This window comes from Furipterus horrens, unplaced genomic scaffold (assembly GCF_987537825.1).
Source record: "Furipterus horrens unplaced genomic scaffold, mFurHor1.1.pri manual_scaffold_10, whole genome shotgun sequence".
NCBI lineage: Eukaryota > Metazoa > Chordata > Mammalia > Chiroptera > Furipteridae > Furipterus > Furipterus horrens.
Window position 1 is genome coordinate 69,939,937 of NW_028327180.1, and position 9,659 is coordinate 69,949,595.

Sequence of the window (9,659 nt, forward strand, 5' to 3'; positions counted from 1 at the left end):
ACAGTGATGATATAATATTGTTTAAGAGTTTACACTCTGGCTCTAGAATACCTTGAATTCCATTGCTGATTCTGAAATGTAACCTCTGTTAGTCTCAATTTCTTCAGCTGTAAAGTGAGGGCTAATTAGAGGCCCTACTTCTTAGGGTTGTGGACAGTTAAGCAACTAAATAAAGTTCTTGGAGCTCTGCCTGGTGATGGAAATGGGGTGAAAAACTTAACAGCTTCTAGAGTCCGCATTCAAACCACCATGTATAGTGCCTTTCCCCTTTCAGGGACTTCTGACAATTTAGTAAACTCATATGTGTGTGTGGGGGGGGGGGGGCACACAGCTCACTGTTTGGTGAGCAGCATTCAATGCCCAGTGGCTTAGAGGAGAAGGTGGAGGAGTTAGACATAAAGGAGGTGAAAGAGACTGGCCAGTATAACTATATTAGAGCAGGGGTTTGTAAATTTTTACTGTAAAGGATGAGAGAGTGAACATTTTAGGCTTAGCATGGTATATATCCTGTCTCAACTACCCCAATCTGCCATTGTAGCTAGAAAGCATCCACATAAAATATATAAATAAGTGGGTATTTTTCAACAAGATTTTATTTACAAAACGTGTTGGGTTAGATTTTTCTCTTGGAGCATAGCTTGATATCTGGGTCGGAGAATGAGGATTTGAATTCAGTCTCCCTCTCTCTCGTTGTCTCTTTCCCTGTCTCTCTCTGTTCCAGGTATAACTGACAAATATTGAATGCAGTTCCTCAATGAAGTCTAATATTCTTTTCACTCTCTCCCAGCTGCATCCCTCTGGCCTCCTGCAGCACTGGAAACATTAAGGGAATGAGTCCATTATGACCTCCAGGCTATTTCCAGAACTGATGGTCTAAGATTATATGGTGCATTATCTGAGGATGATTTAGTGACTGTCAACCAGAAAAAAATTAAACCAATCAAATGCTAATTCCAGGCATGGTGGACATGACTCAAGACCATGGTGAAAACCATGCTCGTGACTTCTCATTCTCTGTTCAAATCAGAAATATGAATTTGCTCAATGGGAGAATACATATCTGTACCTGAAAGCCTTCACACTTTTCAGTCACTGAGTGGCAGGTGAAATGTGTGGGTAGGGTGAACAGGTGTCCTTGTTCACCTGTGGAAGTTCCAGTACATGCCTGCTGTGCCTATCTAATTATTATTAGCATCCTCTTTCAATTTTCCAAAAATGTTCCAGTTCAGATGAAAAATGACATGGTCACCCTATCAACAGGAGACGGACTCCAGTTCTATAGATTTCCACTTGCATTGGAAGCCACAACCCCCCACAAAGGGACAGAAAGCAATTCTCATCTGCTATCCCCTCTACTTCAGCGAACAGCCATCAAGTGCCTAATATATGCCGTGTACTGTGAAAGACACTGAAGATAAAATGTTCGCTCAGAAGTTTTCATATTATTTGGAGACAGATTGTCTGTGAAGGTTTATATGAACTCATTCTCTGACTGAAATCTTTCAGTTCTACAGACACAGGCTGTCTTCTCATAAATGCCCTCCACTGTTCCATGTTCCACATGAACCAAAGAAGGATGAGAGCAAAGGCAGGTGCTGGCTTCACCCCGTCACCAGCATCTAGTCATGCTTGCTGTGTACTAAGTGAGCCTGAAGTAGAGACTTAGGCAATAAATAACTATTAGTCGAAGGTTTCCCATTAAGCATTTTTTTTTTGTTCCCACATTGTACTGAGAAAGGAAAGTAAGTTATTATAAAGAATTTAAGATGTCTGTGTGAGTAGCTAAAGATACTTATCTTCATACTCTATACCTATTATTTATTTAGAGCTTACTATATGCCTGGCTCTAAATTAAAATTTTATATATTGTATAGCACTTAATCCTCACAATCACCCTAAGAGGCTGGAGCTATTGTTTTCTCTGTTTTGTCGATAATAAAGCTATTGCTCAAAGAATTTAGGAAATTGACACAAGGCCACATAGCTAGTAAGCGATGAAAACAGGATTGCATCCCACATTTGATTCCCATGAAGCCTGAATTATTAAGAAAATTGTTAGGCAAATTACACGATCAGTACAATTATGTACAAACCTTCTGACGTAGAGAATGATTATTAAGTGTTGGGCCCCTATGTTTCTGGTGCCAACTTCCTAGAGGCACCCTGAATTTCATTCGTAGAATCACCCTTTCCCATTTTAAACCAAATTTCTTTAAAGCAATGGTTGTAAGACTTTCTCCACCATGCATCTAAATAATTTGCCTATAAAAGACATAGACTCAATACCAATGAGATGAGAGACATTTATTCCTGGAGAGAAAAGCATCTTTTCTACCCTAGAGAAACAATCCTAAGAAACCTTCCTTCTTTCTGTGAATCTAGTGGGCTGGGTGCTTTGGACACATGGTTGTATTTTAGTGCCGTGAGGAGAGAAAGAGGCTGGAACCTCCAAGGGCAGAAGGCAGGGAAGAGGGACTTATGAAGTAGCCAGGTTTTGGGTGGTATAATATAAGTTCTGAATTAAGCTTCAGTCAAAACCTCTAAATATTTTTTCATATGAGTTAACACATTGCCCTTTTGCTTGAGCCAATTTAAGGTGGGTTATATTTTGTTACTTGCAATGCAAAGACTTCTAACAAATCTATTTGTATTTTAATTTGCAACCCCCCTGGAAAAAAAATACACAAGGCTTATTAAGATATACAGAATATGAAAGTGAACTGTAGGTTAGAACTGTGTGATAAAGTATAGGTACGTCTGTTGGGGGAAACATTTTGATGTGTAATAGAGCCAGCAATGAGGCTCAGATAATGCTTCCTGTGATGTCTTCACTCATGCTGTGGATGGTCCAGAGATTATGATAAGCTTCCTAACATGTGGTTCAAAGGAAACAGCTTGTTCAGGTACCCAATTCACAGTGTCCTCCAGCTATATTTCAAGGAATTGCTCAGAAGAACCACATACTATAAAAATCTAAAAGTGAAAGTTAATAGGAGAATGATCACTTTATGGTGGAGCAGTTAAGCATTCTATGGGAGGTCAGACTTCAGCTGAGCCTGAGAAATGGGGTAACATGTGTAGGGAGAAGGAGGAACAACATTCCAGGGAGGAAAAACAGCAGGAACAAGCTTATACTTGAAGTGAACTTGTGTAGACAGCTGTGGGGAGATGGGCATGGATAAAGGTGACAGAAGTTATGGCAAGAAGGAATCAACAATTATTTTAAAACAGAGTCAAAATGTAGAGCAGTATGCAAAAACAAAACAAAACCTATTAAGAGCAGATAGAGTAGAAGTTCTCAAGCTTATTAAGTACCTTTAAGTACCTGCATTTCTTAAATTGTACATATAGCCATGGCAGTAATTTTGGTTTAGTGAAAAATGGAAATGGTCTACAAATAAGTCTTGACAAAAGTTAAAACTGGGAATAAACAAACTCCCCTGCAAAAAATAAACAACATATTGAGCTCCATTCTCCTGTTATGTAAATTAGTCCTTAGGAGTAATTTACATAACTTTTATTTCCTAACCCAGCGACCTAAATCTTGAATAACATAATTCTCATTTACACCATGTCAAGATTATATAACAGATGTTTTAATATTTTTTCCTTAATATGGTAGGATGGAGAATGAAGAAATAATAACACTCCATACTTATGTAATAAACTCTTATGGTCATCATTCTAACTGGAGTGCTCTATTAACTAACCCTGTCCTTCATTAAATTACAACACCCATAAATCGCTCAGAAATCATGAATTGTCACTGGACCATTTGTAAAAATCACCCGCATAGTTGTGGATTTCAATTATATTTTGACATAATTACCATACTAGCTCTGAGACCTTGAGCAAGTGAATTAATCTCTCTGAGCCTTGCAACCCTCATTTGCAAAATAGGTGCAATAATAATTACCTATTAAGGTTTATGAGGATTAAGTGTGCAAATACATAGTAAGTGCCTAGTAGGAATAACTGCCATTTGAGTGATAACCATGTGCCAAAGTCCTAAGGTCCTATGAATTAATTATTTTAATTCCCATTAAAAACTGATAGTGGTTTTTCCCTTTCTATGGTTGAGTAAACTCAGACACAGGGAGGTTTATCAACTTACCCAACATCATCATTAAGTAAAATAATGCATATAATATACAGTACTTCTCAATTTAAGAGAGCACTCTATTATAACCAGCATGCCAAATTAACAAAACTTATTATACCACTATTTCCAAGGAACCAGAAAGAATTTACTTTAAAATAAAATTATTGTTCCTCAGAAAAGCTCCTTAAGGTTATTGTCTCTATTTTATAGATAGGTATAAGAAATGATTATGAAATGTAACATATTAAATCAATGGATTATTATGGGAGAAATTAGCTATTTAATCACTATCTGTTTCAATGGTTCTCAAACTTTAGTATTTCTAAGAATCATGTAGGGAACTTGGTAAAAATACAGACCACTGGGTCTCATCATCAGGGATTCTGCGTTGAGGAAAGTTTCGGATCTATTTTAACAGGCACTATCGGAAACTTTGATATAAATTATCCACTACCTGTGTTTTATAAATAACTGATATCAAGTTCAATAATCTCTTGAGAATAGGGGCTACACATGTATGCACAACAAAAGAACTGACAGGAAAGGAAAAGGAGAGCGAAATGAAAGAGAAAGAGGTAGAGTGTCTCCTTATTGTTTGCCTCCACAGCAACAGCACGAGATTTTCTAGTGGGCGTTTAGCATTCCCTCACTATCAGTTCATGATTCTAGGTGGCACCCTCCCACCTCCAGAGTGGTCATGTGATTTAAGCTCTAGACAGTCAGCACACCAGATTACTCCTGCATGCCATGATTGGTTCAAGCTGGCCAAAGCAGGTCCAATCAGAGAAAAGCACAGGACTATCAGAACTACCAGAAAAAATGCATCTGTCTCCTGCAGTGAGAGTCTTGAGAGTACTGAGGTACTGTAGGCATCTTGGAGGCTGAGCTGAAAATGAATGGGGAAGAATTTGTCCTGAAGATATTGTTTGAGTTCTGAAGCCAGCCATGCCTGAAGCCAATCTACCTCAGGACTTCTCAGTTTTGTGAGCTAGTAAATTACATTTTGACTTGAGACAGTTCCACTTGCGACCCACAAAGACAGATGAATTTCATAAAAACTTAGGAACAGAACAGATAAAAATTCACTGGGTTGCAGGTTTAAGGAGAGGGCCTCCTAAAACTGCCTTAAAACAGACTTCCTGTGCCTTACAACATGGTCATAGTAATTCAGGAAAATGTTTTTAAATTACTGATTTTTTAATAACTTACTGAACACTAGACATTCTGCTAAGCACAACACCCTTTAATCCTCAGAGCCATCTTCCGTGGTAGACACTATTTTTATTCTAATTTTACTTAAGAGAAAAATGAGGCTTAGAAAATATAAAGAAACGTGCCTAAGATCATCCAGTTTGTAAATGGCAGAGTCAAAATTCAATCCCTAGCTGCCTGAGTCCAAGGACTGATACCTTAACCACTGTCATACATCATCTCTAAAATATTTGGCCGCACTGAGCTGCTGTAATTAGGCTTGCTCAGAAAATAAATTACCTTGGGGAATTCACTTTTCCTGGACTGAAACTTCAACTTAACTCCTTTATTGGGGGCAAGTGGATTTATTGCACATTGAACCACCTTTCAATTACTCGTGGCTGGCAGGTCACCATTCATCTCTGCTCCTTCCTGTTTTCTAGCAGTTTAGCATGTTTTATGAGGGACCTGAAGTTTTCTTTTGGATCACATTGCCTGCAGATTAGAGGGGATGCCAGGGAGTGGCAGTGTGGAAACGGAGGCGACATCCACAGGTTTCAAACAGCATCATCCCTTCAGCTTCTATCTGCTGATTAGATTCCTGCACTTCCTCCTTTGGTTCAATTTGTTGACCATCACCAGCCTAATATACATTTGGCTTGACATCCGAGGCTCCATTCAACTATACAGCAAACTTGCAAAGCCTACAGATGTCACGACTGGGCCAGGCTGACTCAGATGGAGGGACATGGCTGGCTGACGGTCTGGATGCCAAGTGCAACATCTGTCTGTGACACTGCTTACTGCCTCTTGCTGCAAAACCATTTACTGCTGCAATCTGCCAGTTCTAGTCCGCATTTAGGTTAAAATACAAATTCTTTTCTTTTTTTTTAATCACCTGGGCATTGTTTTGGACTAGTCAACATTCTTGATGCCCTCTTCAAATATGACAGAATCTTAAAATGTCAGTGTTAAAGTGTTTTAGATCATGAAAATGATGATGAGGATAATTCATTTCAATGCCAAGCTTTTGCTTGTGTATTTAACATGTGTTATTTCATTCATTACAGATCAAGAGTAAAGATATTATGATCGCTCCCATTTGATGGTTCAGTGAATTGCCAATATTCATGAAGTTAGTGAGTTGTGAAGCTTGATTCAAATCCATATCTGTTTGATTCTGAAGCTCTCAATCATTATATTTGGCTATCTAGTCCACTGGTTCCGAGTGTTCAGTGAATATCAGAACCACCTGGAGGGCGTGCTGAAACACAAATTGCTGGGCCTCACCCAGAGTTTCTGATGCAGCAGACATGGGGTGCTCCATGATAATCTGCATTTCAAATGAGTCTCCAGGTGGTTCTGAGGTTGCCTATGTGAAGCCCACACTTTTAAGAACTACTGATCCAGTCAACTGCCTCACTGCAGAGCTGTAAAACCAGAACTCAAAGAAGGAAAGGAGCTATCCAACATCAACATGGACGAATGGCCAAGAGAAAATTTGACTCTAGGTCTTTTGGTATCCAAGCAAATAGTTTCTTAAGTATGAGGGAGTACCTCTATACTCACCCCTTTACATTGACAATAAAGACACAGAATACCTGGCTGAAGTTGCAAATAATAACTTCTCTGACGTATTCTGATTCACCAAGATGACAGGTATTCATGAATGAGAGTTGATTAACCTTCTCAAGTTTTAAATTCCTGTAAATTTGTGGTAACCAATTCCTACTTTGCATCTCTGTCACAAAGATTAGATATAACTGAAATTTCCCCCACTGAATATAAGCTTCATGACATCAATACTTTGCTTAACTTTATTCCATAATGCATTCCTACATCCAAGAACACTGTCTCACACATATTAGTTATTTATAAATAATTTTTGAATGATTAAAGATAGAGAGTTGATACACTGAATAGAATAAATGTAGCTTTATTGCTATTTTAATATCAACAATACATAATCATCAATTTACAGGGTTTCCTGATTCATTTCCCATCCTACTTTCTCCTTTTCAAATTTTTCTACACTCTCTGTACCTGCCAAGTGCCATCATGTTTTCTGGTAATGATGTTTCTGTTTTATGGTTTCAGAAAAACAGGCCAGATGTTAAGTTTTTGTTTGTTTGTTATTCTTTCAGTAAATACACACTACAGCTATTGATATCCTGTTTTCAAATGGGGAGCTCTAAATTACTGCAAACATTCTGCCTTGCCTGCCTTTTAAACATGTCCAGCTGTCAGCTTTAAAGGTAAAATGGCCATTAGTCATTTGGGACATAATTTAACCCTTTGGATACCAGTGAGACCTCTCTCCTCCTGCAGTGCTGGAAGCAGACCCCACTGCCCCACATGGGGTTCTCTCATCTCAGGAAACACTCAAACAGAAAAGAGACTGCGGAATTTATTTTGTAGTTCATTCTTTGAACCTAAGATGGCCTGGCACTAAATATTCAAGCTACCAGTGAAAGGTAGCATCAAGAGTATAATGTAAGATACAGCTTGGAGCAGTGAACAATTTCTGGAGGAAAACAGTGACAAAGAAGGAAAAATATCTCACTAGCTTCAGACCCAGGGTTCTCACCCTCAGTTGCACTGCAGATTCATTAGGGGATCATTTAAAAACACCTGAGGCACGAACACCGTTCACAACTATTTGATATCAGTCTCTCTGAGGGGTGGGTTCATGGAAGGTATGTATGGTTCTGAAAAGCTCTCTGTTTGCCCAGTTCCCTCCAAGGATGAATGCAGAATGTTTCATAACTTTTTCATTGGTCCTCAACATGGTGAGAAAATTAAGTCAAAGTAAATAGGATTTTCATAATCTAACTATGGCCCCTTAATAAAGGTTGTCTTTTATTGTGAGAGCACCCGCCTTCCCTAGTATGGCTTGAGGAAATCATTAACCACCATTAAATAAATAAGATGCCACTACTGTTCATCTTGAAGCAGGCTGCAAACCCCTAGAAGCAGCAAGATTGTAATCAAAGCCTGTAATTTAGAACATCTGGCCTTCTGGCTTCAATCTGGGCTCACATCTGAAATCAGCACTGTTTCCATTGTTTGTATAAGGCATGTGACAACCTCAGTATGCATTGCCTGTGTCTCCCTGTCAGCCATCAGGAGGGCATCTCCTCCAGGCTTGGTTCCACCTGCTCTGGAGGAAGGGTATCTATTGCTTTTGGGGGACTACCCAAGTTTCCCAATGGGAATTTCATGTATGACACTCAGCCTACACTTTAAATCAGATTGTCCTAGACATGGACTCTAAATATTCTGAAAATCCATATAACTTCACTAAAATGCATTGAAAGACATACAAAGACAGACCAACTTAATTTTATTTACATTGATTAAATTCATCTTGCTTGCTGTGACTTCAAACTATTCTTTGAAAAAAATGACAGATATAGTAATTGTAGCTTTAGAAATTATACATTTATGTGGTAAAATAAAAAATGTTGGTAACACTTTTGTGGGAGAATTATTAACATATTTATTTTTGGTCGTACTAGCTTGTGTAATCCCAAAGTCTGGGGATACCAAAATCTGCAATAGAAGTATCCAGAACACAGTACCATCCATCCTTATTGTTTTGCCAGTAACCAGTGATGACTGTTTACGATTCAAATGAGCTTTTAGGAGATCCCCATTTTCTCTTGGGCCACCAGAAACTGAGAGACTACCACTCCTTACGTACCCAGGTTTCCTTTCATACAATGCTGAGGACTCAAAACAGCTCCATTATAGCTGAGTTCAGGCAGTAAATGATAATAGAAAATTATGTGCTCTGTGAGGACACTCTTGCAATAGCCTAGAATCACTCCTTAAAATGATATCTTTCCCCCTGTAACTTCCTCCAGCCCCCGATCACTCCTCGTGACTGATGTTTATCATTGCTTTCTTGACTTACACATAATTATACACAAGCAGATCCTCAGCATTCTTGTGAATAGAACATGTCTAGCTTCATATCCTCATAAGTGACCCTGAAGGGGTCATAATTTGTATAATTTATCATATTGTTGTGGTATGAATTTAAATCACACTTGCTCTGAGCTGGTATAAAAAAAATTAATGACTGAGCCAGTGTGATAGCATGCACAGTCACCGGCCAGTACCTCCCCATAGCTTAGCTCTGTTGTCCTTGTTCGCCATTTCTCAGAAATCAACGTTTTATATTTTTGTTGGAACAATTGAGAATGTCTTAGTGAAAATTGAGATGGTAATTAATTGATGGTGTAAGGCTGTTAGTAGAAAGTGACAGAAGTGAGATTCAGAAGAACTAAAAACAAGAGAAAACATTGAGTGCTTCCTATGTGCCTGGCATCATACAAATAGCTTTATATTCATGATCTCATTG